Source organism: Lagenorhynchus albirostris, chromosome 3, assembly GCF_949774975.1.
Source record: "Lagenorhynchus albirostris chromosome 3, mLagAlb1.1, whole genome shotgun sequence".
NCBI lineage: Eukaryota > Metazoa > Chordata > Mammalia > Artiodactyla > Delphinidae > Lagenorhynchus > Lagenorhynchus albirostris.
This window is the reverse complement of record NC_083097.1, coordinates 127566126-127570981: the sequence shown is the minus strand read 5'-3', so window position 1 is coordinate 127570981 and position 4856 is coordinate 127566126. Positions and strand designations below refer to the sequence as shown.

Sequence of the window (4856 nt, the reverse complement as noted above, 5' to 3'; positions counted from 1 at the left end):
GAAGATCCCACATGCTGCAGAGCAACAAAGCCCGTGTGCCACAACTACTGAGCCCACGTGCCACAACTACTGAAGACCACGTGCCTAGAGCCCGTGCTTCACAACAAGAGAAGCCACCGCAATGAGAAGCCCACGCACCACAACAAAGAGTAGACCCTGCTCGCCGCAACTAGAGAAAGCCCATGCAGAGCAATGAAGACCCAATGCAGCCAAAGATAAGTTTTTTTTTAAAGTGCAGGCTTGGGACCAAATCCCAGTACCACCAGTACCTGCTATAACTGAACAAAACACTTGATCTCGCTGTGCCTTAAACATTATTCCTCTGTAAAATGAGGGCAATAATAGACTCTATAGGGTTATTGTGATAATTTAATGACAGAGTTCATTAGGAGAACAAATACAGTGTGTGTCATATAATAAAGAAATCTTATAGGATTTCATTCATTCATGTAATGCTTACTATGTGCCAAGAGTTACTATAGGCACTGGCAATACAGTGGAGAAGAAAGTTCCTATTATTGTGCTGCTTATATATATTTTTTTTTTCCTTTTTTTTTGCGGTACGCGGGCCTCTCACTGTTGTGGCCTCTCCCGTTGCGGAGCACAGGCTCCGGACGCGCAGGCTCAGCGGCCATGGCTCACGGGCCCAGCCGCTCCGCGGCATGTGGGATCTTCCCGGACCGGGGCACGAACCCATGTCCCCTGCATCGGCAGGCAGACTCTCAACCACTGCGCCACCAGGGAAGCCCCTGCTGCTTATATTTTAAAATGAAAAAGTAAATATGTAAATGAGCAAAAAAAATTTTAGATGAGGATAATAAATATGAAGAAAACAATGAATGATAATGATGGGGGAGAGGGACTTCAGAGAGGATGGTTAGGAAAGGCTTTATTGAGAAGGTAACATTTTAAGTGATACATGAATGATGAAAAAACTAATTGTGTGAAGGTCTGAGCTCAAAGACAAGTGGAAAAAACATCTTTAGCTTGCTGAGATAAGGGGAGATAGGCATGAGGTGTGATTGGAGAGGGAGATCAGGGCTGATCATATAAGTCCATGGTGAGGAATTGTGTTTCATTCTACGAGCAAATGGGATTCAATGCAAAGATTTAATATTTTAAAGATTACTCCGCTACTGTGTAAACAATGGACTATGAGTTGGGTGTAACAGTAGAAATAAGAGCTAGTAAAGAAAAACTGCTTGAGGGAAGAAAAGAAGTAGAAAAGTTACAGCTGATCCCTAAGGAAAGCATCAGGTGAGAAAGACAGAAAGATGGGCCAAAAGCGAGCCAGCTGAGGGAAGCCAAGCACATCATGCAGAGTAGTGGTGGGAAGCCATCAGTGGCTCCCTATTGCCTCCTGGCTATGAAGCAGTAAAATCTGTATCTGACAAACCCTCCTACTGAGAACAACTATAAAAACTGGATCAAAAATAAAATCAGGAGCCTGAAGGCAAAGGGGAGCAACAAGACAGCTGTGAATTGAAGGGCTGGAGGAAAGGAAAACATACTGAAGTTGGTCCTAAATTGGTGCTTTCTCCACTCGAGGTATTTTCTGATTCTCACTGCAGGACAAAAAAGCAAAACGAAAAACAGGGGCCTAGCAGTTCCACTCGGCTGGAAGGACAAAAAAAATGAGTTACAAGCAGCCAGAAACTGAAGAGCCGATATCCTAGAGAAAAAGGAACGACAGAAAAGGGAGCTTAATATTTTGCATGAAGCTTCTCAGGGCACTTGCCAAATTCTCAGATGCACATGTATGTGTTGAGAGTCTGAGAGGACAAACAAACCTAACCGATAACTTCTTCTAGGAGGTGGAGCTCATTTCCCAATCCTTGAGTAAGAGCTGGACTTAATGACTTACTTCCGAAGAACAGAGAATGGGAATGGAAAAAGAGTAACTCTACAGTGGAGGAAACTGCCAGACACTACCTTACCCAAATGCTCAAAGTTAACACCCACAGTGATAAGTCATGGTGACATCATGGACCTGCTGATATCATGTGACAAGAAGGGCACTTCACCACTCTGATATTCTTCCAAAAACTCAGTCTAAACATGAGAAAAAAATTCAGTCAAACTCAAATTGAGTGACATTCTCCAAAATACCTGACCAGGATTCTTCAAAACAGTTAAGGTCAGGAAAAACAAGGAAAGACTGAGAATCTGTCACAATTCATAGGAAACTAAAGAGACGTGATGACTAAATGTGATGTGGTATCCTGGATTGGATCCTGGGACAGTAAATGGATGAGCAGGAAAAAATAAAAACTGGAGAAATCCAAATAAAGTCTATAGTTTAGTTAATAGTAATGTATCAATATTCATTCCTTAGTTCTGACAAATGTACCATGATATGTAAAATGTCGACATTAGGGAAAACTGAGTGAAGGGTATATGGGAATTTCTGTAAATCTAAACATAAAACAAAATGAATGATAGTGATGGGGGATACTTTATGGAGGATGGTCAGGGAAGGCTCTGTTACAAAATAAAATTAAAAGATTGTTTTTGAAAAAGCAGCTGCAAAGAGGTTAAAAAAAAAACTAAGCAATAATTTTAGCAATCCCATAGATTTGGGGAAACAAAAGTTGGAGTTTAGGGCCCACCAAAGAGAAGGTACTGGTTTTCAGTTGAGACCCTGATAGACTATGCCCAAGGATAAAGGGAATCAGAAAGAGACACCCCTCACAAAGCCTGAAACACAGCTTCAAATCATCTCAACCCATGGTTGGATCAAGGTGAGCTGTCCAAACTCTGCCAGCCACAAGGAAATTTAATCCTTTCTAGAAGATAACATGATTCAAAGCCACTATAATTTTTAAATGTTTAGACAATTTAAGGTGTTCACTGCAAAAATACCAGGCATGACAGTATACAGGCACAAATGACCTAAATCCAATTTTTTAAATATCAAGCAATAGGAAACCCAGATTCTAGAATTATCAGACAGGAACTGTAAAAAATAATTATGATTAATATGTTCCAGAAAATAGATGAAAAGATGGAGAATTTCTTCTGAGAACTGGAGTCTATTTTTTAAAAAGAAAAAAGAAGCAAGTGGAAATGCCAACCTGAATATTAAAATAATTTAAATTAATTCAATAGATAAGTGAAAAAACAGATTAAACACAACGAGAAGATTAATCAAAAGAGTAGAAAAGATCCAGATTGATGCAGAGAGGGAAAAAGAAGAGAAAACGCAGAAATAAGCATAAGCAACAGAAGGCACATAATGAAAAGGTCTAACGTGTGAAATTGAGATTCTAGAAGGAAAGGAGAGACTAAAGAAGCAATAATTAAAGAAATACTGACTATTGATGAAATATATCAAGACACAAATTCGGAAGGCTCTGAGCTCCAAGCAGTGTATTCATAAAGAAAACCTGGAGAGGGTGTGGAGAAAAGGGAACCCTCCTACACTGTTGGTGGAAATGTAAATTGGTGCAGCCACTATGGAAAACAGTATGGACATTCTTTAAAAAACTAAAAATGGAGTTTTCATATGATCCAGCAATCCCACTCCTGGGCATATATCCAGAGAAAACTGTGATTCAAAAAGATACATGCACCCCTATGTTCATAGCAGCACTATTTACAATAGCCAAGACATGGAAGCAACCTAAATGTCCATCAGTAGAAGAAGGGATAAAGAAGATATGGTACATATATACAATGGAATATTACTCAGCCATAAAAAAGAATGAAATAATGCCATTTACGCAACATGGATGGACCTAGAACTTATCATACTAAGTGAAATAAGTCAGATAGAGAAAGACAAATACCATGTGATATCATTTATATGAGGAATCTAAAATATGACACAGATATGAACTTATTTACAAAACAGACAGACTCACAGACATAGAAAACAAACTTATGGTTACCAAGGGGGGAAGCAGAGGGAGGGATATATTAGGAGTTTGGCATTAGCAGATACAAACTGCTATATATAAAACAGATAAACAACAGGTCATATAAGCACAGGGAACTATATTCAATATCTTGTGATAAACCATAATGGAAAAGATATGAAAAAGAATATATATATATATATATATATATATACACACATATATATCTGAATCAATTTGCTGTATACCAGAAATTAACACAACATTGTAAATCAACTATAATTCAATGAAAGAAAGAAGAGAGGAAGGAAGGAAGGAAGGAAGGAAGGAAGAAAGAAAGAAAAGAAAGAAAGGAAAACAACCTAGGCAGTCATTGTGGACTGAAGCAGATTGAGGTTGCAGCAGAGGGAGATGCCGTCCCAGTATTACAAGGACAAGCCAGTGAGCAGCTCACACACAGGCATGATAAAGGATCTAGGCACATGTCTGCTTCAGTTGCACTGTGTGCTCAAGGAAAGGAAGTACACTGAGAAGTACTCGGGAAGTACCTTTCTTGAAGGAAGGAAACTGCAAAACTTTGAAATACCCATTTTTCAAATGTAAAAGATCAATTTTGTATCCCAAATCAAGATTCAGAGGAAGAAAAGGATGTTGATACCTTTGTGTTCAAACTAAGATAAGAACAACAAAGGATTTTCTCTGGTTATTAAAACAAAGAAGGCAAAATAGGAAACATGGTTATTGCTATAGCTATGTGGTTGGACTAGTTTTTTCCTCCATGGAGCACTGGAGAAAATGGATGAGTTCTGTTTTTCAGTATGAATAAATTATTCTCTTGCTCTAAGTTATTTTTAGAAGAAAAATTTAATTGAACAAGTATGGGCTAAGAGCATAATAGATTTTTTTTTTTTTTTTTTTTTTTTTACGGTACACGGGCCTCTCACTGTTGTGGCCTCTCCTGTTGTGGAGCACAGGCTCCGGACGTGCAGGCCCAGCAGC

General features: G+C 38.8%; 1 pseudogene; it reads left to right on the top strand.

The window, feature by feature from the left end:
* Nucleotides 1–4268: 4268 nt before the first annotated feature.
* LOC132518414 (cytochrome c oxidase assembly factor 5-like) lies at nucleotides 4269–4512 on the top strand (annotated as a pseudogene).
* Nucleotides 4513–4856: the final 344 nt, after the last annotated feature.